Source organism: Mastomys coucha, unplaced genomic scaffold, assembly GCF_008632895.1.
Source record: "Mastomys coucha isolate ucsf_1 unplaced genomic scaffold, UCSF_Mcou_1 pScaffold22, whole genome shotgun sequence".
Taxonomy (NCBI): Eukaryota; Metazoa; Chordata; class Mammalia; order Rodentia; family Muridae; genus Mastomys; species Mastomys coucha.
The window spans coordinates 110,872,339-110,899,415 of NW_022196905.1; the positions used below are offsets into that span (position 1 = coordinate 110,872,339).

Here is a 27,077-nt window from a genome sequence, read left to right on the forward strand (position 1 = left end):
TCTCTCTCTCTCTCTCTCTTTCTCTCTCTCCCCTCCCCCTTAGTACCCTTAATGGGTACTAAGTTAAATTCTGTAGACTTTGCTTTATTATTTTACGATCTAAACATGTCACCATTTTTTTTTCCTGACTCATTCCAATCACTTGCTCAAAACTGTGACACAGGGTTGGAGCTGTGGCTCAGTTAATTGGTAGAGTGTTTGCCTAGCACACACAAGACTCTGGGTTTGATCCCCAGCACCTCCTAAATGGGGTGTGGTGGTGCATGCCTATAACCCTGGCATTTGGGAGGTGGAAGCAAGAGGATCTGGAGTTCAAGGTCACCCTTGGCTACACAGAGTGTTTGAAGCCAAGGTGGGATTCGGGAGACCCTGTCTCAAGAGGAAAAGGAGGGAAACCCATTGTATTAGCGGATCATTAACTGTAGTTGGCTGAAGCTTTGGCTCCTGGGCGCTCTACAAACTGTTACAAATACCGGCACTGTTATTTCATTTATCACCACAAGGTGGCGCCGTCGACCACAGGTCTAGCCCAATCTGGTGGCTGTTACTTGTTCTTACTCTGGTTCGTCAGTATGCAACCCACAATTACGAGGTATGAAGTTGACTGTTAATAGGCCAGGAGGGTGGAGGACCCGGCAGTGAACCAGACAGAACAGGTTTCCAGCGTGCAGGCCTGACGACTTTGGCTCCATTTTAAGAACCCACGTTAAGAACAAGACAGTTGTAGTTGTTTAGGTTGGCCAATCGCAGGGCCAGGGAGGCATGATTGGCTGATACCGAGGCCTGCTGATCAGGAAGCCCTGCCCACCAGCCAGTTCCAGTTAGTTAGAGATGTAGTCTCAACACCCCCTCGCACCCTCCCCCCAAAAAGACCAAACCCACAAACAAGCAAACAAGGTGGATAGCACCAACATGATTGGCCAAGGTTCACTCTGGTCTCCACATGGACGTGCAAACACATGCATATGTATAACCCTCCATATTGCACCAAATCCCAGTGCAACCCCAGGAATAGCTTCCTGCCCAGGAATGTGTTTGCTTCTCCTTGTGGCTGGCTGTGTTCTAACCCCACTCCTCTATCCCAGCTCCTGCTCTGGCCACTTCCCCTGTCTCCCGTTTTCCTCTAGTCCTGAGAACTGCTGTCTTAAGAGGGTGCATCTGTAGGATGTCACAGGAGGAGATGTTCATGCCGATGGGCGGTGCTTTCTGGAACGTTCCCCCTGGATTGCGGTTTCCTTAGCTCTCTGAGGGCCAGAGGCCTCTCAACCAGATGTCTTCTTGTGCACGGTTTTGATCCAGCTGTGTAGAAACAGATCCGACTTACACTCCACTCCCCCCCCCCCCCCCCCCCCCCCCCCCCCCGCCCCCGCGCCCATGCATACACACATGCACACGTGTAGAATATGCATACACACATGCACACGTGTAGAATATGCTCTGGTACACAGCAGAGTTGAGTTTCCTGACAAGGGACCCAGCCTGGTGGGCGTGCTGTGGGGTTGTGTATTTCAGATTCATTCCTATTGTATTCTAGAATGTCACTGTTTGTATATGTGTGGTGCTAGTGACTGGATCCTGCCAGGCAGGTCACAGAGTCACAACCTCATTGTATTCTGTCCCCTATACCAAATGCTCACACATAACACTTAGGGGTTATGAGCTGTGGCCTGAAAAGATAACAGTCTATGGGCTGGAGGGACAGCTAAGGGGTCCAGTGTATTAACTGCTCTTGCAGAGGATCCTGGTTTGCTTCCCAGCACCCGCTCGGTGGCCCGCAACTGCCCATAATTCCAGCTCCAGGGTATCTGATGTTTTCTTCTGGCCTCTACAGATTCCTATACAGATACACATATGTATCATAAACTCAGAGAAAGAAGGGGGTGGGGCATGCGTGCACGTGCGCACACACACATTCCAAAATACACATTTTACACCATTAGTCCCAGCACTTGAGAGGGTGAAGCAGGTGGATCTCTTGAGTTTGAGGCCAGCCTGGTCTACATAGCAAGTTCAGAGTAGCCAGGGCTACCTTAGTGAGACCCCTGTCTCAAACCAACTAAACAACAAACCTTAATCTTAAAAAAAGAAAGACACTAGCGATATTGGTCATGCTGCTATAGATCCCTGCCACCTCAGGTCCTTCTGAAGTTCCCATGGCAACAGCGTGCTATTTCCCGCTTCTTGTGAGTCAGGACTTGGATTCGGTACGCCAGTGGCTATGGGTTGCTGTTCTGCCCGACTCTCTTGGAACACAGGGCCAAGGTTGGTGCTATTTCTCTTAGGAAATGTCCACTGGCTTGAGTCTCCCTACCACCAGCCTCCTCCTGTGGTCCCCGCAGACAGCTATGTGATGATGTCGTATTTTTTGCCTATCACTGGTGCCCCTCCCTCACAGGACTGTGCACCCTCTGTCTGTTATCTGCTCCCAGGGGGGACGTTAATATCTAGTACACAGTAAGAGTTTAATAAGTGATTTGAATATCCGCTTCCCCTTGCCTAGCCCATGACAACCCAGCAGGAACTTGAAGCATGTCTCTCTCCAGGGACTGAAGACACCTAAGGAGCTACCCCCCTGCTTGGACATGGGTCTCCCTTTCTTTTCAAGTCCTAACATGTATACTTTAGAATTACTTGTATGTTTGTGTATGTGCATGTATGGCACATGCACATCTGTGTGGATGTGGATATGTACAGAACTCAGAGGAAGGTGCAGGATGCACATCTCCACCTCTTCCCTTGAGGCAGGGTCTTTTGGAAGCTGGGATTCACTAGGCTGGAACCAGCAAGCCCCAGCCATGCATCTGTCTCTGCCCTCCTCAGGATTGAGGTTCTAGGCATGTGCCTGACGCCTAGTTTGTTACATGGGAGCCAGGATCTGAACTCCTGCCCTCCTAGTTCCCACGAGCAGTCTGCTGAGTCATCTCCGCTGCCCCTAAAATCTTGATGAGCCACCAATTCTTTAGCACCGCAGATGAAGTGTGGGCGTCCTGTCTCAGGCTTGCCCCCTCTGTCCAGAGCTCCCTGTCCCTCCCCATTCACATCCTCAGACCCAAAGCCCCCCACCCAGATGCCCTTTTGGACCCCACAGCCTGAGCTGACCCCTGACCTTTGACCCCTAGAACGTCCCGTACATCAGGGACTCTGAGGACATAGAGCCCACCCACCTCTCCTAATCTTTGGAGCTGGGCCTTTCTGTTGTATGCAGGCAGCTGCTGCCCTTGGCTCTTGGTCCCTCCCGGCACCCTGACCAGGTTGAATTAATTCTGCTTTGGAGAAAGTGCTTGGGAGAGCTGCGTGCTGTGCCTGCCGTACATCTCCACCAGGGAGCAGCATCGAGCAAGCCACCATGGCTCCTTCCTGTTTTTAACACTCGTTCCCTTAAAAAAAATTGTAACTACTTGCCTGAAGCTTCTAACCATCGCGGGTTTGGATGGTCTAAATTTTTTCCCTCCGCCTTCCCGTGTAGCTAAAAAGTCTAGTCTCAAACTAGAAAGCCTTCCCCACCAGACTCCTCCCTCCAGTGACTGCAAAGCCCCACAGGGAGCAACCTGGACCCTCTGCTCTGTCTCCTGCTGAGCTGGATCAGCCCAAGCCTGAAACTGAAGATCAATCACTCACTCATTCAACACAGAAGCCTCTTCAAGGCAGGCCAGTTTAACCCCACGGATCTGGGGTGGCCGGAGACCCCAGCATTTGATAACTCCCCGGATAGCGCTGGGTGCTGCCACATGCCCAGTGCTGCTGGCCCTGGGGATGTGCGTTGGGGAGTCAGCAAGGGAGAATTTTTTCTGTGTAGCTGCAGTGAGCACAGTACACAGCTCAGGATGGGGGCGTGGATGGAAGGAAGATTGGAGCAGGCCACGGGGTGGCAGGACCTTTGGGATTGGGGGGTAGTGGTGACTGTCACATGAACAGGGGACAAGGTGTGCCACCAGCTACTTCCCTGCTTTTTTCTAATTTCTAGTTCCTTTAGGTTTAAATTTTTTTTTATTTTTTATTTTTCATTTCTTTTTTCTTTTTTCTTTTTTTTTTTTTCAACAGGGTCTTAGCAGGTTCAGAAGCTAACCTGAACCTGCTGGGCCTCCAGGTTGGCAGCCATTCTCAGGGTTGGCAGCCATTCTCAGGGACCTGGGCTTGTGCAAAGACTTAAAATGAGTGACTCCTCCGGCAGTTGTGGTGACAAGCGGTCTTCTGTGGTGGGAGAGAGGATGGGGAAAACCCCAGGGCTGCTAAAGACTGGTTGGGTATGCAGGGGAGGGGTACTAAGTGGTTGGTGCCCGGAAGACAGAGGCCACTGCAAAGAGCTCACTCGAATGCTTGTCAGCCACATGACCTCAGACAGACATGGTGGGTGTAGCATAGGGAAGCTGCTCAGAGTAGGGGGGGGCGGCACTGCACATCCTTCACAGAGTTGGGGGACAGTGCAGAGAGAGGGTTAGAGCAAGGTGCTGCCCCCCCACCCCCAGGTTTTTCTTTGGTCCCCCCAGCCCCTCCTGAGTCTCAGAAGGTTGGTGGGGGGAGAGCTTGCATCAGGGAACAGGAAGCAGAGAGGCCCTGAAATAGACCAGCCTCAGATGCGCTATGGCTTCATACCAGTTGGGCTTTGAATGGAGCCCCCAGAAGCCTCCTGCAGCACAGCACCACCACCGTCTCCTTTGACTAGAACAAAGCCTGAAGAGTGGTCTTGATTGCTCCATTGTGAGACTTGCTTCTGACTTGGAGAAGGCTGGAAGAAGAACAGCTCCCCTTCCAAGAGAGGCCTACAGGGACCAGTGTGTGCCGGCAGGATGCCATGTCCCTCTTCCCAAGGCCTACTCTCAGGGTCCCTCCCGTGCACACAGGGCCCCTCAGGATACATGCTCACGGTGACAGAAGCCTGTCCCAGATGCCCTTCTGTTCCTGAGGTTCCCCTGCTCACCCTGTCACTACCCACAGTTCTGCCTCTGCTTTATCAGTGCTGGCACCAGGGTCACAAAGATAGGGAACCTCTGCCCCTGGGGACCCATGTTCCTGAGTTGTCTGGTAATGTGGCCCCCTGGGCTCCTCCATCAAGAGCAGTCTCAACTGGAGACTCTTTCTTCATTTCCACTGACCCACTGCCACAGTGGCTAGTGACTAACCTTTTGTCTCTGTATACTTCTAGAACTTTCCTTGCATCAAAGAGAGTTCCTGAGTGTGTGTGAACCTGTGTATATGTGTGTGTACATATGTATATGTATGTATGCATGCATGCAAAAGCAGAAGACAACCTCAAATGTCCTGTGTCATGTGCCACCCGTCTTATTTTGCCACAGGTTCTCTCTGACTGGGCTGGGATTTGCCAGTTTGGATTACCTGAGGTCACAGTGTGTGGTGAGGACCTGATGTTGGGAAGAATGGGGAGGGAACAAAGGGCCAGCACCTCAGGGTCACACTTTCCATTGCCTCAAGAGCAGGTGGCCTCCAGGGTGTGATGGGGACCACTTTACCCTGGACAACACGAACCCAGAATAGTGCAGGGTTCTAGAACCTTGCTCCCACCAGCATCCAGGTGGGAGATTGTTGATCCAGAGCTGGGAGATTGCCCCAGGGGCATTAACTGAGGGAGCTCACGTGAGAATCACCACAGGAAGCTCGGCTTTCAGAGCTGACGGGAAACTACGGAAGAAGCTTCCGGAAGGGCGTGGTCTCCATCCGGGTCAACACACTTCAGAATCAAAGGTGGGAGGAGCTTGCTTTACACGAGTCAGGTCAGCACTCTGTTGGCTGGGGCACCTTCAGTGCTTGCTGCCATCTCAGCTGCAGGATTGGGGTGTAAACGTGTTGGTTAAGGTCAAAGAGTTTACCCCTCTTTACCTCCCAGCCACCAACCGATTCTCAGCACACCCCAGGCTCTGGTTATCTTTCTGGATTTTTTTTTTCAAGTTTGCCTCCTTGTCTCCCACCTCCTCCCTCATACGAATGAGAACACAGGTCACAAGCTTGGGTCTTGGGGACAGTATGTTTCCTTCCAGGCTGTCTTTGTATCTGGGGGTCAGGATCATACTGTTGTCCTGCCCAGCCCAGGCCTTCTCTGCCATCCACACTTGGCCGCCTCCACCTCCTGTCGTCATATATTGCTTTGAAGACTCGGGACCAGAGGCTTCATGGGAAGTGCCTTGTGGGAACAAGGTGCCTGCTAGCTGTGGCTGGTACCAACATTTATGTCCCTGGCACCTGGAAGATAATGGTATGAGAGAAGGTTCACAATTGACAGTAACCTTGTGCCACGTGGTTGATGGGGAAGGTCTTTGAGGATCGTGAGTTAGCACCAAGCAGTGGCTTACATCTCAGAAAGAGCCGGAGTTCCAGGCTCCTGACCCCATTACCTAATGTCTTCAGTAGCTCATTACAACCCCCTTCAGCTTTCTCCTTGAGCTGGGTGTGCCCCAGGACCTTTGCATGGGCCGTTCTGCTTGGAATAGGTTCCTCTGGTCTTCCCCTGGCTGGCTCCTTACCATTTTGATCTCAGCTCAAAGTCTCCTTTGACAGAGCCTTGCATCTGTCTCAGACAGTGTCTGCCTTGCTACCCGGTAGTGTTTTTGTTTGAGATGGGTCAGTTCCCAGTTGGACCATCAACCATAGCACTGACTCCCAGAGTCCTCTCTACAACCACGTAGAGTCCAGTGGAGGTTTCATTTCCCTGTAAAGAAATGAGGCATAGAGACGCTTATTCTTTGCTTCGAGTCACACAGCAGCTAAAAGTGTTGTTTGAACTCAAGTCTGTCTAACTTCAGAGTCAAGGTTCTTAGATAGCAGAGCAATAGCAATGACTTTCCCTTAACTTTGGCTAATCCCTGTGTCCTCATTTGCCCAGGGTGAGAACCAGCCCTTTGTGGGTTCAGGGGTAGAATAACTTACTTAGACAAGAGGAAGCCGCTACCATGCCAACAGTGCCTGCTGGCAAGACCACCAGCCTCGAGAAACACCCTCAAGTGGGAGGCCAGACCCAGCTTTCACGACACAGGGAGAAAACTTCTCTGTGGGTGGGCAGGCGAGCATTTCCCTTGGCCAGCCTCTGTCCCTCCAGGCTGTGGTCTGAGAGAGGGTGGGGCCTGACTAGAGAACAAGAAGATGAGCTGGGGGCGTGGCTTGATGGCAGAGTGCTTCTAGGGGCGTGCATAGGACCCTGGGTGCTGTCCCCAGCTCTGCAAAGATAAGTAACTTAGGCAATAAATCATAGCAAACCTGCATGGCAGGGAGCATGGGGAAGGTAGCATTACTTTGGAATGTACTATTTTTGCCATGGTGTAGCTTGCTCCGGTTCCTCACAAAGTCCTGTCACAGGCAGCCTGGAACTTGTTTCCCAGTTTACAGCCAGTTACAGTCATGGACAGAGAGAATTGCCCAGGTTGTTCAGGAAGAAAAGATTAAAACAATCCCAACAAGGTATGATGTCAAATTTGCATATCATTAATATTTAAAACATCGCCACTAAGAAAAATGTCTGAAGGAGGACCTAGCTAGTCCCTCCTGCTCATCTTGATTGTCCTGGGCAACACCCAAGAGGCCCTGTGGCTTCAACAGAGGTTTGAAGAGAAAGCATCCTCCTCCGTTTGGTTTGTGAACATGGTCTGTACTTGTGGTACGCTCTTCCCAGCACAGCTTTCAGTGGCTCACTCCTGGAGTAAGCCCCCTATTCCTATCCCTCCCTGGCAGGTGTTCCCTGAAGGCAACTTTACCCCACAGTGTGTTGGCAACTTGACAGTTGACATTCCAGGATGTAGCAGCTTAAAAGCCCCCTGGATCGCACCTGCGGCAGGCCTCAGAGCTGCTATTTTGTATCTATTTGCTATATAAATCTTCCACTTCAGACAGTAATTCTGGACACTAGGCCCATCCGACAGAAACAAAGCAAACAGTAACAATGTTGCAAATGTGCACGTGCTGTGCTCTTCCAAGCTGACCTTGAAAGTAATGTTACTCAGTTGTATCCTGCTTTAAATTCTCTTTTTATATAAGAACCAAGAAGCAGGGAGGTGGCCCACCAGGGAGGTGGCCCGCAGGTCACTCAGCGAGACAGTGCTTGTTCTAGGATGTGCGCCCCTTTAAATACAAACTGTTTAAGTAGGAACAAAAGTATTGAATGATCTAAGAAGCCAGGGAACTCATTTGATTCCACCATGGAGCCTCCCATCTGGGGGGCAGAGGCAGGTACGAGGTAGTTGCATGTTTTTCTTGGGAAAGAAGAGAGGAAACGTCTTTTCTTGGTGAGTGTTGGTGGTGGGACAAGGGACAAGCGAGTGAGGGTGTCCTCCCCGCTGGCCTATAGCCTACTATTTGCCTTTTAAAATAAACTTTTATTAGCACGTTGCCATATATTTGTTTGTACGTTGACTAAGGCTAGCTTTTTGTTTTGAGACAGGGCCTCAGGCTATCCTTTGACTCCTAATGGTCCTGCCTCAGCATTCCGGGTGCTGGGACCACAGGCATGCATCAACAGGTCTGGCTACTAAGTTTTTACCATTAACACCAGAAGTGTATAGTGTGGCAGAGACTGTGTACCCCACAAAGCCTGAAATATTTACTATCTTTAGAGGAAACATTTGTTAACCTTAAAAAAGATGTGAGAAAAAAAAGTGTTAAATAAAACACACAGGACTCTAAAGTGGGAGGGGTTCTGGTGTGATATGGAGAAGGACTTCCTTTAGGGGATGAGCCTAGGGAGCTGTTGATGAGAGTACCGTGGGCTGTGGTGCCCAGACTGTTAGACACGTGGTGTGGTGCATCATGTGGAGCTGGCATTCACAGGGAACTTCAAGATAAATGCTCAAGGGAGGCAGAAATAAGGAACTTGCCCAGAGAACTTTCTAACTTGCCCTTGGTAACACAGCTAATACCAAATAGAGGGCCATGTAAATCTCATCCTGTCTTACTTAGGGTTACTATTGCTGTGATGAAACACCAGGACTAAAAGCAACTTGGGGAGGAAAGGGTTTATTTGGCTAACACTTCACATGCTGTTCATCACCACAGGAAGTCAGAGCAGGAACTCAAGCAGGGCAGGAACCTGGAGGCAGGAGCTGATGCAGAGGTCATGGAGGGGTGCTGCTTACTGGCTTGCTCCCATTGGCTTGTTCAGCCTGCTTTCTTATGGAACTCAGAACCACCAGCCCAGGGATGGCCCCACCCTCAGTGGGCGGGGCCCTCCGCCTTTGAACACTGATTAAGAAAATACGCTACAGGCTTGTCCACAGCCCAATCTTATGGAGGCATTTTCTCAACCCAAGTTTCGTCTTCTCAGACGAATCTTGCTTGTATTAAAGTTGACATAAAACCAGCCAACACACACGCCAAGCAGATGCTCCCACAAAGTAGTGGTCTGTGACCCTCAAAACAGAGTTCTCTAGCCGTGGATGCCAAGTGGACAGAACTTTCTGAATGCCATTCCCACTGGGGAGCCCCTTGTTCCCTTTGGGCAAGTGTAGGCTGCATCCCAAAGGAATTTTGGAATATGGGGCCACCTAATATCCCCAAAGGAAGCCTAGACCTACCCTTTCCTCCCAGCCTCAGAGAGAATTTGTTGGGGTAGGTTGGCACATCAAATGGGAGATGACCTCCTACCCCTACTCCAGCCCTGCCTGAACCTTTTCTTTCTTTCTTTCTTTCTTTCTTTCTTTTTTTTTTTTTTGAGTGTTTGTTTTCTCCAGCTCTGTCAGTTACTTTGTGGAGACGAGATCGGGGCTTGGTTTGCTTTATAACTGATTCCAGGCTGCTCTGTGAAGTAGCTGATAGACTGTCAGGTGTTGCCTGTCAAGTAGTACCTTCCAGGGACGTTGTGCCTACATCAGCGAGGTCAGCCACAGAACTGAGTGGCGGGCTTATATGTTTGCTTTGTCTATTTGACTCTGGCAGGTTCAAATGCACCGAGGTGCGCTTGTTGGTGGTGCAATGCCACGTGTGACAGCCAGGAGGCGCTGTCTAACAATCTTCCTTTGGTCTGAATCCGGACACCCTGGAAGAGGTGTATCAGCCTGTGCAAACTGGAACCGGAGTTAAATATTCAGAAATCGGAGGGAACTGAGTCCTGGGGTTGGGGGAAGGTTGGATTCAGACACAGCAGGAAACTATTGTGGATGGAATTCACAGACTGACCATCCTGGTTATGCTGACACCCAAGAGTGGGTTCTGCAATTTGGTCTCTTTCTGGTTGGCCCTGGTATGTGGATGTCTGAGCAGGTTCACAACTTCTGTCTGCTGTGGTCTGCTCAGAAGGGACCTCACTGTCACTCACCCCCTCTCAGTATCCTGTTAACCAGGCTCCCATGACGGTTTCCCTGCTCTATCCTCAAGACCAATTAAGCTCTGAAAAGGAAGTGCCCTCTTCCAGGTACCAACTGATAATGGCGAGTTGAATCAGGCCAGGAGGAATCTGGGCTCCTTTTTTTTTTTTTTTTAAATAGGACATCGGGGTAGCTCCAGCTGTGGAGATGCCCTCCCAGAGCCAGTCAGTAGAGCTATTCGAGAGAGAAGGGACAAGCCTTGGCTTTAGAGCTGATCTGCACCTCAGCCTTTAACATGGGGCCTGGCATGCAGATTGAATCAAAAACCAAAATAAGCAAAAGGGAACAGATGTAAGAGCGGGCGATGAATGCACGGGCACCACAGGCCAGTTTGGCAGAGGCAGGGGCCTGGCACCTTCTTTCACCTGCCCTGGCCAGTCTGTGGCTCCATTGGGTGTATGAGGGAGGCTTGTTCCTACTCTCCCTACTAGCTATAGACTCACTCTGGGAGGGCCTGTCTACAGCTGGAGCTGGCCTCAAATCCCACTCTCTGGTCTTTCTGGCTCTTTTCAGCTCTTTCCAATGTCCTATTAAAAAAAGGAGCATCTGCCTGGGATGTATAGACCTGGCCTCTCCTGTTGGCCCAGCCATTTCTAGAGCACATGGAGGGGGCTCCATCTTTGCAAGGGGTCTCTGTCTTGGCAGCAAGTATAATCCCCTATAGGCTCTTGGTCCTTTGAGCTGTAAATCACAGAGCTGAAGGAAGCGGGCTGATCACAATTCCTCCCCTGTGCCTTGTCACCCCAGAGCTGTGTCTGCACAACTTATCTGTAGTGAGTTTCTATATGTAAGAACACTGCAGCTGTCTTCAGACACACCAGAAGAGGGTGTCAGATCTCATTACAGATGGTTGTGAGCCACCATGTGGGTGCTGGGATTTGAACTCAGGACCTTCAGAAGAGCAGTCAGTGCTCTTATCCACTGAGCCATCTCACCAGCTCCTGTAGTGGATTTCTAGAAAACCGTTTCATCCAGGGCTGAACTATCCTGGGAACTTGGTGGAGAGCAGAAGCCCTTAAACTTACGGAAGCCACTTCCCCCTGGATGGAGGGAGCACACTTGAGCCCCTGTAGTGTATTAGAGCAGAAGAAAACTGCCAGAGTCGTAGTTGACCTTCTTGTAACATAGCTGTGAGGTCTCCCACGGTCTGTCATAGAGACTGTGTTTATGTCCCCAGAGGAAATGTGTTTCCAGCCTAGAAGACTTGCAGGCTGGGGACTGTCAACTCATAAGAGGGTCCTTCCTTAATTCAAATTGTTCTGGAGACAGGTGGGGTGTCAGGACTCAGGATCAGGGTCACCGGCTGGGAGATGTAGGGCGGGAAGCATTTCTAGTGTTTCTGAATAGCTGAGGAGCTGCCTCAGTCACAGTGTCTCTCATTGCTGTTAACCTCAGGGGGCCCGGGTAACTGTGAGGGTGCTAGGTTATGCACATGTATGGCTTCCACCCATGTGGTGTCGACAGGGCCTGTGCCTCTCCACCTTAGTCCTGTCAATCAAAGCAGGCCTGAGCACTCAGGGATGAACTGCAGGCCCAGCAGGCTGGGGAGTTCTGGGTTCCATCCTCAATACCAGGAAGTGAATGAGTGAGCAAGCAAACAAACACATCCCAGCCTCAGTAGCACTTCTTGGGGGAAGATTGCTGTGGTGGGGACCATGGACCGACTTCTCCTAAGAGCTGTGGGATGATGCCAGCGACCAGGGAGATGACAGCTGAAGTACTCTGAAGCCAGATGAAAGCCAGGAGATTCTGTGGAGCTGATGCTCTCTGTCGAAGGCATAGGAAGCTGTAATTGAGTTGGTGTGAAGGCTCAAGAGGGCTAGAGTCTGGCTTTCCTGGGGGCACACACACACACACAAACACATGCAGACTTAGACACAGACAATCAACATGCACACACACACTATCTATCAGATTTAAAGGAAAACAGCCCCTGATAGCCCAGGAAGGGAGCCAGAGATGGGGCCAGGGTGGTGAGGACCTGTCCAGGCTACCGGCCACCCTGGGATTGTTGTCTTGTGATGCTCCAGGAGACAGCATGGGTCTCTTGACACCCTCCCAATGCCTCTGCTGGGAATAACCATGTCAAGTCTTGGAGCAGGGCTTCTGACTCTCGCTTTGAACTTGCTTTTCACTCACATGGAGGCTGGGTCATCTCTTTACACTTTCTTTTGCTGCTTTGATCCTCAGAAAATGAATTTTTTTGGGCCACAGGTCCTCCCCACTTGGCTCAGCACAGTGTGTTAAAGTAGCGAACATCAACACAGTTATCATTAGTATAATGAACAGTAACAAACTGTACATTTATCAGTACCACCATTGGTCTCTCTGAAGACTGGATGTGCTCATATGCACACACACAGACTTAGCCCAGGGACTGGGGGTACCCAGAACAGGGATCCTCCCAGATCCTGTGAATTTTCAGGATCCCGAGGGGGGGGTGGCGCCTGTTCAGGCTTCCTTCCTGCTTCCTGCTTCCCAGTTTCTTTTCATTCATGCGCCAGATGCCAAGTTACGAATCTGCTCAACATTCTTTTTCCTGAATAGCGTCACAGTTCAGAAATATTTTTAAAACCTTCTTGGACCATTTTGGGCTGTAAAAGCCTGCAGTCTGAGAGGTGTCTCAGTGGTTAAGAGCACTGGCTTCTTTAGTTGGGAACCAGGGTTCAGTTCCCAGTACCCATATGGTGGCTCACAACTTCCTATAACTCCACTTTTGGGGGGATCTGACACCCTCTTCTGGCCTCAGCAGTTACTGCACACACACACACACACAAGGTGCACATACACTATTCAGGAAAACATTAAATGAAAATAAATCTTTAAAAAGCCCATAGATGTTTCAAGGTGGAAGTTAGTGAGATCCCTGCTGGGAGAAAGTGGGGTTCAGGTGTCCATGTTGTCTTAGAGAGTGGTGTAAGTTCCTAGGGAGTCACAGCTCCTCCCATTGCCCTTTGACCTTTGTGCCAAAGAGTTATGGGAAAAAGAGGAAGTAATCTTAGGTCCAGGGCTTATGCAGTGTATCCTAAAGGTATGTCTGGATGTGGTAGTTCTAAGTCCAGACTTTTTTCATTTCTCCAGACTTTTTCCCTTTATTTCTTCCTCCTTTCTTTCTTTCCTTCCTTCCTTCTTTCTTTCTTTCTTTCTTTCTTTCTTTCTTTCTTTCTTTCTTTCTTTCTTTCTTTCTTTCCTTCTCTCTCTCTCTCTCTTTCTCTCTCTCTCTTTCTCTCTCTTTCTTTCTTTCTTTCTTTCTTTCTTTCTTTCTTTCTTTTTTAGCTAAGATATAGTGGCTTGTAGGGCCCTGAAACAGTTGAGATGGTGTGTGTGTGTGTGTGTGTGTGTGTTCGTGCGCACGTATGTGATACCCTTCTGAGGAAAGACTTGGGGTCCCCAGGTCTTTTCTGAATGTCTCCAGGGCCGATGAATGTGGAAATCATATGAAATGTGCTCATCTTGCATGACTTTCTTCACGAATGTCTGCCTTGCCCTGATGAGCAGTGGGAAGCAGGTTTGTGTTCGCAATGGGCTCAGCACGCTGTGTGCAAAGGCTCCTCTGTGGAGGACCCCAGAGCCACACCTTATCAGGCAGATCTTGTGCTGTACACTGAATGAGAAGAGTCAAGCTCAGAGAGATGAGTGGCTGAGGCTGCACATGGGACACTCATGAAGTCAGTGTTGCCTGAAGGAGCTCGGTCCGTGGCTTCATCTCGGAGAGAGAAAGCTTGGCCAAGGTCGCCCAACATGGTTTAGTCAGATTTGTGTGAAATCTCAGGAGCTTCAAGAGCACAGGCTGAATTCAGAGTGGGTGCACATCCTGAGTGAAAGTGATGACTGTTTCAAGGACAGAGTGCCAGTCATGTCCAGGAAGTGCTAGCAGATGGTTGGATGTCTTAGCAGGAGATGGGAGCAGGGGCATGTTGATGAGGAGGAAGGAGAAGAGGTAGGGTAGAGGAACAACTCTTTGGAGTGTAAAGGGGCGCCCTGTTCTCTGGGATATTCTGCAGGGCCAGCCCTGCCCCTGGCTAGCTCTGCAAGATAGATGCTGGCCCACCCTCTGAGAGTCTACTGGGAGTCTTGTCAGTGGGCTGCATTGTACCAGAGATGTGGGCATCATCTCTGCACACAAAAGCTAGTCAGAGGCTGGTGAGATGGCTCATCAGAGCAAGGTGCTTTTTTGTTGACAAGCTAGATGCCTTGAGACTCAGATAGAAGAAGAAGACCATCCCTGCAGGTTGTCCTCTGACCTCTATATGTGCACACATGTGAACACACACATAAATAAAATAAACACCCCCCCTCCACATCTGTGGCCATTAACACTTTAGCTGACTCTCCTGTTGGGCAGTCATGGCACCAACTTGATAGGGGGAGTAGAAACCCTTCCTTGTCTTTGTTGGTGCATCCTTGAAAACAGAGGCGGGCTTGCTGACTGTTGACGTGCAGGTAGCCAAGATGGTGTGGCCTTAGCATGCGGCTCATGCACACCCTCAGTGTGAACCAGCACTGATCGTGTACCTACTGTGTTCCAGGGACTCCACAGGGTGATTGCTCTGTGGCCTTTGGCCTCTCCGGGTTGGCACTGCGTGGCCTGGAGATACTGTTAAACCAGAGAATCAAGAGAAGAAAAGACCAAATCCCCACAATTGTCTATTTTAAGCAAGCTTTGGGGGTGCATCTGGGACTGGGCAGCCTGGTCTCGCCTTAAGTGGGGATTTGGGAGAGAAGCGGCTGCTGACTTCTTGAAGCCCTTTTTATAGGAGGGATAAGGCGTTCACAGGGGCGGGAAAGTCGGCTTGATACATTGTTACAAAGATACAATGAAAAGGATGGAGCAGGGTAAGGATGTTATACATCAAGTCACAAGTTTCCCATAGGCTGAAAAACATGTTTTGCAGTTTACATTGGATCCGAGAAACCTTAACTTGGAAGGACTTAACATAGGACAAACAGGAATTTATTAATGGTCCTAAGTACACACAGAACCTTAACCTGCAAAGTATATTGTTCTTGGTTTGGTCTCTCAGTACCTCCACCGCTGGGGTTGTTTGGGGAATGAAATGAGATCAGATAGAGCCAAGCAGTACCTTATTGCTACCAAGGCAGGAACTACACATGCTGTGTAGTGTTCTCACCTACATGGTCTTAATCTATCCCTAGTCCTTCCAGCATATTCTTCCAACCCTTGTTTACTTTTCCCAGCTACCTTACTGGTGTATTAAGGACATTTTAAGATGTATTTATTTATTTTATGTATGTGAGTACACTATTGCTGTCTTCAGACACACCAGAAGAGGACACCAGATTCCATTACAGATGGTTGTGAGGTACCATGTGGTTGCTGGGAATTGAACTCAGGACCTCTGGAAGAGCAGTCAGTGCTCTTAACTGCTGAACCATCTCTCCAGTCCTAAGGACATTTAAAAGAGAGTATTATATTAATTTGGGGTGTGTGTGTGTGTGTGTGTGTGTGTGTGTGTGTGAGAGAGAGAGAGAGAGAGAGAGAGAGAGAGAGAGCGAGCCAGCATGCCCCTTTGGTAAGAGGACAACTTGAAGGGATGATTCTCTCCTACATGAAGAGTCCAAGGATCAAACTCAGGTCTCCAGGCTTGTTTGTAAGCACCTTCACCTGCTGAGACATCTTTCAAACCCAAGCCTGGTGTTCTTGCCCCCAACTTCTGGATGAGGAATGACAGCGAGGCCCACAAAAGAGCAGAGAAGAACAGGCCCTGGCTGTCCCTTCCTCCTTCTAGTGAGAGACTGGCCAGATGGCACATTTGTCATCGTGGAACAGGCAAGGCATGAATCTCTTGAAGTAAAGAGGCTATGCAAGGCTATTTGGGAGAGCATGAGCTAAGAAGTGAGCTCTCAGGAGGCAGTTTAGAAAGAAGCCAGGCTTTCTCTGCCAGTGTGTTTATTGGTGGAGGGTAAGAGAGAAAGGAGCCCCTACCCTTGTGGGTGGATGTGAGCAAGTGTGGCAGTGAGTGTATGATAAGGATGCTGGAGAGCTGCTTGCTCTGGGGTGGGGGCTAGTTTTCATTTCTCCACTCTGCCACTTCTCCAGGAAACAGGGTCTTGCAGGAAGTCAGATTTGGGAACATGTCACATCTCCTTTCTCTCCTAGTCAAGAAATCTATTTATTTAATTACATTTCCGCTAGGTTCGGCTCCCCTCCCACCCCCTGCCCTACAGCTAATTTTTGCTTCTGTTTTCTTTCTTTCTCTAGACATTGGTTAGGCCAGAACACATCAACAGAAGTGACAGCATCAGTAATAGGAATAATAGAAATGGTAATGCCCAAACAGTGCCCTGTCTTCTGGAATCTTCCGTTGGTGGCTGAAGTCACCTTGTCTCCTTAGATGAATCTGCTACTCACTCTTGGGTTAAATTTTGTTCTGCCCATGGCTGCTTTAAGGGCCAGGTCCCCCCCTCTTCCCCCACATCCCCCTACTCTCCCCCCTCATCTATGTCTACAGGAAATTAAAGGGTGTTTTGCTGATGATGAGATTGTCTGCTTCATGTCACATGTACTGAATAGTCTAATTCAGGGTTCAGGAAGCTATACCAAGTCCGGCCCACCATTTGCCTTTTAAATAAAGTTTTATGAAGACATAGCCACACCCACTTATTTACATATTGTTTACCTCTGCTTTCTGCTATAATGGTAAGACTCAGTGGTTACAACAAATATATTCTATCCTGTCCTTTACAGAAGAGTTTCAGAGCTCTCTTCTCCCCCCTTGACTGTGTATCTCTATGGTTTCCTGACTGATTCTGACATGAATGTTTGTGAATTCAGTGGATTCAGTTGCTTTTGTGTTCGTGGATCATTCATTATACTAAGCCTGTGTTAGATCCAAGGGGTGTAGTAGGGATGAGCGGGGATGCTCCTTATCTTTGGGGATGATTGTGACACAGTAAGAAACAGAGGAAGTGTCAGCTGCAGAGGTGACCAGCTTGATGAAACAGGAACATTTGGGGGGCTGAGTGCAGGAGGAAATAGGGGGAATCGTAAAGCAGAGGACATTGAAGATGGATATGAAGACAATGCTACCCAGGCTGTGGAATCCTGACCTCCTAGTGCAGGAGAAGCTGTTAGCGAGCTGTGGGGATGTGGCAAAGTGAGACCACCCCAAGGAGATGGGACAAACCTGGACAAGGGTTTGGGGGAGGAAAAGACGGGGCGAGGTTAGTGGGGAAGGGGAGAGATGGGGTCGGGGGTGGAGTCTAAGGAGGACAATGACAACTTCTGTGTCTTCATTTTCAATGGTGACTGATTCCAAGCAGAAGCAGAGTATGTTTGACTTGGTTCATCAGTCCTAAGGGGAAGCCAAGGTTACCCTGTTTACAGGTGGTGTTAGAGCAGGCTAGGTTCCTCAGGTCCTACCTAGGCCAGTGGTTCTCACCTTTCCTATCACTGTGACCCTTTAACACAGTTCCTCATGGGGTGGTGACCCACAGCCATAAAATCATTTCATTACTAGTTCATAACTGTAATGTTGCTACTGTTATGAATCTTAATGTAAATATCTGATATGCAGGATGTCTGATATGTGACCCTTGTGAAAGGTCATTCAACCTCTAAAGGGGTCGTGACCTACAGGTTGAGGACTGCTGACCTGGAGACTGACTTTGTGCTTTTAGAAGTGACCATGGAAATGTCACCTCTCCCACACATAGTTTCTGTTCTGCAGTGGGATGCTGAGGACATTTTGGTAGAAGGACAGAGAAAGAATCTGGTGTTTTCTGCAAGGACTTGACACGTTCCATAGGGGGCAGTTAGGAGCTTTGGATTCTGGGTGTCCTTTGGAAACTTGTGGTCAGAGCTGAGACATCTTGGGGTTAGCACACCGAGATCAGCTGGAGGACACCCAGGTTAACCCAACTACAGGATGGAAGGTACTGTTCGTGTCTTGACTTTGAGGAAGCCCAGAGCCCTTACTCCTTCATCCACGGAGTAGGAAGAAGGCCGACACCTGCACTTTGGGACTGTCACAGGAATTCAGAGAGGGAATAGACAGACTTAGAGGCGCTGTAGTAAGCAGGTAGTTAATCGGCTTAACGATGGAACTGCTGTCCAGGCTGCCCTCTCCCCAAGGATGCCGAGGGGCTTTGCGTAAAGACCAACGTGGTTTCTCACCCGCCCGCAAGCCTTCTGGTGGAGTGCGAGGCTGCTGTGTAACAGCAGGAGGCAAGCGAACTCGGCTGCGGTTCCCATTTTCTCTGACTGTACGTTGAGCTGGAGAGCTAGGAAGCAGGGTGTTGTCCAAGGAAGAGTTTGCGAGAGATGCTGTTCTGTGCCAGGCCCTGCACACTGTTGCTTGTTGAGGATGCACACAGTCCACACTCATGGGATCAAGATGGTGATAATCAGAGTCCCTGATTGTCTGCCTCTCACTATTGCTCTATCAAGTGTGGATAACATGCTTCAGCTGTGACCACAGAGCTGAGGCATTAAGTCTAATGTAGGAGCTACAGAAGACCATGGAAATGGTTGTTTTGTTACCAGCTGGGTCATCTTGGCAGAGTTACTTAACCTCTCTGGGCCTTTGGCCCCTCTTTTACAAAAGGACAGTTCTTCAAGTCACTCATAGGGTCTTTGAATGTAATATGTAGGCAAAGGTGACCCTAACTTCTGATCCTCTGGTGTCCACCTCCCAATTGCTGGAATTACCGCATGAGCCCCCACACCTGATTTGTGCAGTTCTGGGGATTAAAGTCATGGCCTCACGCCTGCTAGACAAACACTCTACCCGTGGAACTGCTTCTTAAACCCCACAGAAGTTTTGTTTGATTGTTGTTTATTTTCTGTTCCGTCCTTGTTTGTTACTTTTTTTGAGAGTCTCATGAAGCCCAAACAATGTGTGTATGCACAAGTGGGTGTGCATGCACATACAAGTGTATGCACAAAGATGTGCATAACTGTGTGGCAAGTGTGTGCACAAACACATGCACATGCACACACAAGTGTGCACAAGCGGATGCATAAGCGTTCGCACATGCCCATGGAGACCAGATACTTATGTTAGGTGTCTTCTTCAGTCACTCTCCCTCCTTATATGGACGCAGAGCTTCAATCTGAACCCAGAGCCAACTGGTTTGTCTTGTCCAGCTATCTGGCTTGCTCTGGGTATCTCCTGTCTTCGTCTCCCCAGAGCTGAGCTTATGGCTGGGCCGCTCTGCTCCCACAATATTTACACATGTGTTAGGGATCCAAACTCTGGTCCTCATGCGTGTGTGTAAACGCTGTCCCTGCTGAGCTATCTCTCTAGACCCATTCACTGGTCTCTGACAAGGTAGTGAACAAGGCAGGGGCAACTAGGAAGCTATGTGTTCAAGGACGCGTTAGACAGAAGCAGCCAGCCAGCCTCACTCAGCTCTGCTTGGTGCTCGGTACCTTGGTGGATGGTCCAACCTGCTTCCTGAGATGATGTCACATGGCTGTCATTGTGTTCATGTAATGGACAAGAAACTAGAGGCAAGGATCTGAATTGCCATGACCGCTAGTCAGTATCAGGGCTAGGTGGCCTGGACTCTAGTGCTTGAACCTGTAACCCTGACCTCTCTTGATATAGACAGTGATACTGGTGAGACCCAGACTCTAGGTGCATGTGCAGAGATGACCCCAGCTTACAAAGAGGATATATCAGCGGTGGCCCAGTGCATGTGCCGAAGGGACCCTGTGCCTGCAATAGTCTGGGGCAGCTTCTTCAGTCCTAAGACCTCTGAGCTTGCCAACAGGCTCCTGTTAATCTTTTAAAAGTTCAACTCTGTGCCCCCACCCCATCTTTTTTTTTTTCAATGGCTTGTTTAATAGGAGGAGAGTCTGGGGTCCCTAAGATCAGCTTCGCAAAAGGCAGTGAGTCCTGGGAAGATGGAACCCTGGGCTTCGGGCTCCATCTTGTGTGACCATGTGTGTGTTTTGAACAAGCCCTTGCTAAATGCTAATATGCCTCTGTCAGTCTTCGCTTCTTGGAAGTCACTCCATGGACTTTTCATCTCTGTCACTTGTCATTTTCTGAATATTTAGAAAGCCAGGGGCTTGATCTCTTCCCTAAGAAGTGGTATAGGTTAGAAGTGGGCTTGTGTAGGTTAGAAGTAGGCTTGTGTAGGTTAGAAGTGGGCTTTTGTGTGTTAGATATAGGCTTGTCTAGGTTAGATGTGGGCTTGTCTAGGTTAGATGTGGGCCTGTGTATGTTAGATGTGGGCTTATGTATGTAGATTAGATGTGGGCTTGTGTATGTTAGATGTGGGCTTATGTATGTAGATTAGATGTGGGCTTGTGTAGGTTAGAAGTGGGCTTATGTAGGTTTGTGTAGGTTAGATGTAGGCTTATGTAGGTAGGAAGTGGGCTTGTATAGGTTAGATGTAGGCTTGTGTATGTGAGAAGTGGGCTTATGTAGGTTTGTGTAGGTTAGATGTAGGCTTATGTAGGTTGGAAGTGGGCTTGTATAGGTTAGATGTAGGCTTGTGTATGTTAGAAGTGGGCTTATGTAGGTTTGTGTAGGTTAGATGTAGGCTTATGTAGGTTAGAAGTGGGCTTGTGTTCCTGTTGCCTACTTGAGTGTTTTTCTTGCCTCTCTTAGTTTTAGGAAGTCTCCTTTTCCCCTTTTCTAGTGCCTGGCAGCCTGTCCCCGCCTGGATTATCTAAGATGGTCTAATGGCCACGGCTGACATCAGGGACAGGATACTGCTTGACTCTGGCTGAAATTCAGGAAAGGGTTGTGTGGGTTTTGCAGATTCAAAGGCTGTGTGGCTCCTGGGTTGTACATTCCTTGGAAGCAAAGTGGTTTTATACAGGTGATGGCTAAATAAAGTGGAGTGCAGCCATTTTCAGTAGCAGTTAGCCTGTGTGTGGGTGAGAAGACCGTGTGGTGTGTTCATTTGCTCTTTCTTGCTCTTTCCCTTTCATGATCTTCCTTTTTATCCTCCACCTCCCTTTTAGCTATGTCTATGTGTCTTTCTATCCATCTATTCGTTTATTTCACCATCTGTCAATTTATCTACCTGTTCACCCATCCATCTACCCATCCATCCATTCATCTATCCATCCATCCATCCATCCATCCATCCATCCACCTATCCATCCATTCATCCACCTATCCATCCATCCACCCATCCACCTTTTCATCTACTCATTTACCCACCATCCATCCATTCATCTACCCACCCCCCCATTCAGCCATCCACTTACTTATCCATCCTTATACATACCCATCTCCTCACCCACTTGTCCATCCACCTCCCCTCCCCTCCATCTCCCACCCATTTGCCCACTTATCTATCCAATCTGTAGACATTCTGTACTGTCTGTGTACCAAGTGCTCCACAGCATGCTAGAGACTTAGAGCTGCTGAGCAACTACTCTGATGTGGACCATACCATTTGAGGAGGGAGACAGTTGTAAAACTATTCAAGGGAGAAACTATTTGAGAATCTGATAAGCAGTATGAAGAAAGTGGGGAGGGGGGGAGAGACAGAGACAGAGACAGAGAGAACTAAACAGCTGTTGGAGGATATCTGTCTTAGGAAGCGATGTGTAGTTATAGGCAGCAGAAAGGGAAGAGGATGGTAGAAAGTTGCCCTAGACAGGGAATGACAACACAAAGCTGTGGAGTATGTTTTTCTTGGGGGATCTAACTTGATTTCTGGTGTGTACAGGTACAACAGTTATACCCCTATCTAGCTGTGGCCACATTCATCCACCTAACAATGAGGTATGTAAGAAGGCATCAGGAAAGTAATCAAGATGGCAACATTTGCTATGGGTCTGTAATTCAGTGCCAGGCCTTGTATTAAGGACTCTCCATGTGTTATTTCCATTAACTTTCCAATCGTCTCCTCAAGCTGGGTGCTGTTTCTTTCCCATTCTGCAGATGAAGAGATAATGTTTGAAAGAGGTTAGGTCAAAGGACCGACTGGCAGAGAATCTGAGCCTAGACCAGGTCCTTAAGTTCATGCCCCCTCATCTTGACTCTGCAGGGATATGATGTAACAAAACCTCAGGAACAGGAAGTGGTTGTTCATGCATGAGGTTCAAGTGCTAATGAATTCTCTTGCTTTCAGTCAGGAGGTTGACCAGATGACCCACATGTGAACTTCTAATCCTAGTCTTCTGAAAGGTCCCTAGTGTTGATGAATCCTGGGTGTGTTGGTACAGATCTGATGTTCTTCTAAAGCTTGAGTCCCTGGGTGGGTGAGGAAGGACACCTTTTCTTTGATAGTGAGTGGTGGTACCTAGGCTTTGGCCCCAAGCCTTCCAGTTTCTTCCTGTTTCTGCTTTTTGAGGTTCTTTGGCCAGAGCCTGGCTTTTCAAATTGGCTTCAAAGATAACGATCTGATTTAGTGATTTATCTGATTAGGCTTAAATGTATTTATTACATGTTTAAACATATCCCAGTGAGCTGGGGAAACGAACCACAGGACTGGCCTGGGCTAAATTTCCGGGACCCGCTGGAGCAAGTTCAAGAAAAACCTAATCTACTTAGAGAAAACCAGAGCTAAGTCTAATCCAATCAGTGTGCTCTTGAGGCAGGACACCCCACCTCCTGCCTGTAACCCTGATGCCCCCCAAACCTCCGCACAGAGTTCAGAAGGGGTCGAGGGTTGAATTCTGGACACTCAGATCATAGGAACAGAAGCATCTTGAGTTGGATTTTTCCTCCCCACAGAGCTGGGAATGAGACTCTAGGGCTCTCTATGTATTAAGATAACAGTTACTTCTTTTTATCATACCAATATTGCTTATGAGAATTTTGGAAGATCAAGAAAAGTAATTTAAAACAACAAAATCACTGCATTGACATCGTAAGGGGAAATCTTTCAAGTGCTTTAAAAATTACTTGAGAAAACTCTAACTGTATTTTATCTACTTATCTGTTTACTAGTTTTTGGTGTGTGTGTGTATGTGTGTGTGTGTGTGTGTGTGTGTGTGTATGCGTGTATGTATGTGTATGTCTGTGAGTGTGTGTATGTGTCTTTGTATGTGTCTCTGTGTGTGTGTGTATGTGTGTATACGTGTATGTACGGGTATGTTTGTGAGTGTGTGTATGTGTCTATGTGTCTGAGTGTGTGTGTGTGTGTGTGTGTGTGTGTGTGTGTGTATACTACAGTGCATATGTGGAGGTCAGAGGACCTGTCTGTGGGATTGGTTTTCCCCTTCCACTTTTCCCTGGGTTCTGGGCATTGAACCCAAGAACCTTTGCTCACTGAGTCATCTCCTTAGTCTCTGTGATTGCATTTTAATGACAATACTCTGAACTGTCCCCATCCCACACTTTGGGCATTTTTGATATATTCTTACTATGTATCCCAGGATGGCCTTGAACTCAGCATCCTCCTGCCTTTCCCTCCCTAGTGCTGGAACAACAGACTTCTGCCCCACACCTGCCTCTGACATCGTGTCTCTAAAGACAATTGTCTCATGGTGCAGCCAGTGGTGTCGTTCATTTCACAGTTAGAGAACTCGGCAGACTAAGAGTTGGCCTAGAAGTGACAGTCACCCCAATAAAACAACCCAGGATGTTTGTCGGTCATGGCTCAGGTGGCAGGCTGCAGCTCAGTACTTCATCATCCCGAGGGCAGCCCCCAGAATGGCCTTGGACAGACCACACCAGGAAGTTTCTCCCCTTCTCTGTGGGTTTAATGCCACCAATATGTTAATGTTTTACAGTTGATAGATGGAGATTTTGAGAGAGAGAGGATAGGAGAGAGAGAGAGAGAGAGAGAGAGAGAGAGAGAGAGAGAGAGAGAGACCTTGCCCTTGACTAAGTCTCACAGCCTCTATCCTTGTTCATAACCACTAATTATAAGCTTACTGCCATCTCCCGTGGGAGGGAACCAAGGCTGGGAAGGGCAGGAAATCTTACATGGAGATTGGACTTCAGGCCTTAAAGACCTGCTTGTAATCCCTGCTCAGTGTACACCCCAAGGAGCACACTGGGAGCCAGAGTAGGGTGGCCGAGGTCACGGCCCCTACAGGTCAGAGATCTCCACCATTCAATTAGCTCCCAAGGTCTTGTGGGTAGTGTTTACCTGTGTTAACACGCAGAGATGGGAATGCACAAGGGGCCATTTAGGGTCCAAATTCATATTGTAGACCGTGAGAAGATCCCCCATCCCACCCACACTCTCTGTAGCCCAGGCTGGTCTCAAACTTCTGATCTTCCAGGAGCAAGTGCTGGGACCATAGGCCTGTGTCTTCACACCTAGCGGGGGGCTTCCTCTTTTAGGTGTGTCAAGCTTCTCCTAGGCAGGTAACTGTGCACTCAGATGTGTTTCAGTGCCAGTAAATGTCCCTCCCCACAGCCCCTTTCCTCTATTTATTGAGTCATTAATTAGAGGCATCTAATTTCCCACACTGGTTCAGTCTGGGAATGTGGGGAAGGGTGATCAAGAGAGAGAGCGAGCGAGAGGAATGAGATCATTATCCCGTCACACTCCGAGCCTAATGAAGTCTTGCTAGAATGGTTTTGAAATTCAGAGGCAAAGAAGAGACAGGAAGTCTTTGGGGATGTCTCCTCTGCAAACTCTCTTTTCCAGGCAAGGAGAGAGGTTCTCAGAAAGGCTGTGAAGTTCTCAGGCGGCTTGCTGAAGCCCTCTCATCCAGGAGGGTTGAACTTGGTTTGCAGCCGACTTCTGAGGTTCTGCAGCGAGTTCAGAGAAAACTCGATTGCTCTATGATCTAGCCCCTGCAAACAGGAGCATATCAGGCTAGGCACGCTTGCTTCTGGCTGCTGCTTTGTACTGTGCAGTGCTTGGCTGCAGGTCCTTCTTGATGGCTCTGAGCTAGGGTCTCTTGCTGTCAGACCATCAGCTGACCCTTTCACTCTCTCAGCCTCACTCGTCTCTGTAGAGTGAGGCTGGAGTGGTGTGAGAGTTACCCTGGGAAGGAGTTTTAACTAAAATACTCCCTAAGCGCAGTGCCCGGCCCCTGGGTTCAGTCTGTGGTGGCAGTTTTTGCTCTTGGCAGGCTCTGTGATGAGCCCTGGACACCCACCATGCATGTAAGAAGACGGTTGTTGGAAGAGTTGCACAGGTGAATCGGTACCCAAAATTAGGAGGCATACTTGCCACAGCCATAGCATGAGAGTGGAGATCAGAGTTCAACCTCAGGTGTCAGTCCTGGCCTTCCCTCTTGTTTGAGGCAATGTCCCTCTGTAGCTTGCTCCTATGCCACCTCACTCCTGGGCTCCCTCCTGCCTCTGCCTCTGTCTCCTGGTAGGAGCGCACAGATCACAAACACCTGTGCTACTGTCTGGATCTTCTGTGCATCCTGAGGATGGGCATAATGGGGAGCATGCAGCAGGGGCCCCGCCCATTGAGCCATTTCTCAGCCACCATACATACTATTCTGGGAGCTCCCCGATTGAAAGCTGTGTGGCTTGGTGCTATTCCATACCAACACACACCAACCTGTCTTGATCTTTTTCCTGGCCTCCTAGTATTTCACTGTCTTGGCCAGTACCTGAAGAGAAAGAAAATTGCCTTTTCATTAGGCGATAGGGGTACTGGGAGGGACAAGTTCATTGGCTCACTAGAGGGCTATTTATTCCTCCCATCTTATTAGCATGGCTTAATCCCCCTTACTTTTTGACACAGTCTCTCATTGAACCTGGAGCTTTGCAGTCTGGCTAGTCTGGTGGCCACTGAGCTGTCTCGGCCTCCTCAGCACTAGGGTTCCAGGTGTGTGTCTCTGTGCCATGTGTGCCTCACATGGGGGTCCGTATTCGGACACAGCAAATGCTTTACCCACTGAGCTTTCCTTCTTCCAGCCCTTCACTGTTACGATGTTGTCTTCAACCCACTGATTCCAAATCAGCCCTTAAGGTGTGTTACCACTGTCATTGTTATTCTTATTTAGTGGTACTGGGGATTGAACCAAGGGTCCCTTGACCTGTGCCAAAGCCATCTGTGATGGTTTGTATGCTTGGCCCAGGGAGTGGCACTATTAGAAGGTGTGGCCTTGGAGTAGGTGTGGCCCTGTTGGAATAGGTGTGTCACTGTGGGCATGGGCTTTGATACCCTAGTCCTAGCTGCCTGGAAGTCAGTATTCTGCTAGCAGCCTTCAGATGAAGATGCAGAGCTCTCAGCTCCTCCTGCACCATGCCTGCCCAGATGCTGCTATGTTCCCACTTTGATGATAACGGACTGAACCTTTGAACGTGTAAGCCAGGCCCAATTAAATGTTGTCCTTATAAGCGTTACCTTGGTAATGGCGTCTGTTCACAGCAGTGAAACCCTAAGACACCATCTCTCAAAATTGCTTCCCTTTCCCAAGGGTTGGTAGAAGGGTAGTGTCATATATATGGTGATGTAACCTATGATCAGGCTCTTGATGGGAGAGGTGCTGATATGGGGAACAGCACAAGGCAGGAGGGTGGAAGTGGTCTTGAACACGCTTGGGTGCCATTGGAGGAAGACTGTTCTATTCACTGGGGCTGCTTCTATGTGGGTGGCTTTGACTCGGAGACTCATGCTCTGCTTGGAAGCTGGAGAATCTTCAGCTCTGATCTTCTCAGGAAAGCATCCCAGCAGGACCCTTCTCTGACTTCCTTCCTGGGCACTCCTGACCTCCTACTTTGTTTTACAAGCTTGCTAGCTTCACACCTTTCTTTAATTCAGATCTTTTCTTTCCCCAAAGCAAGAGAAACAAAACCCGCAAACAATTCCTGTGGCCTTCTGGGATGGGCAAGTAGTCAGGGTGACTGTGGCTGAGAGGGGGAGGTGACTGGTAGTCAGGGTGGCTGTGGCTGAGAGGGGGAGGTGACTGGTAGTCAG

General features: G+C 49.0%; 1 protein-coding gene across 2 annotated transcripts in view; it reads left to right on the forward strand.

The window, feature by feature from the left end:
- Positions 1-27,077, forward strand: part of Ksr2 (kinase suppressor of ras 2) — a 369,325-nt gene that overhangs the window by 98,171 nt on the left and 244,077 nt on the right. The window lies entirely within an intron of this gene.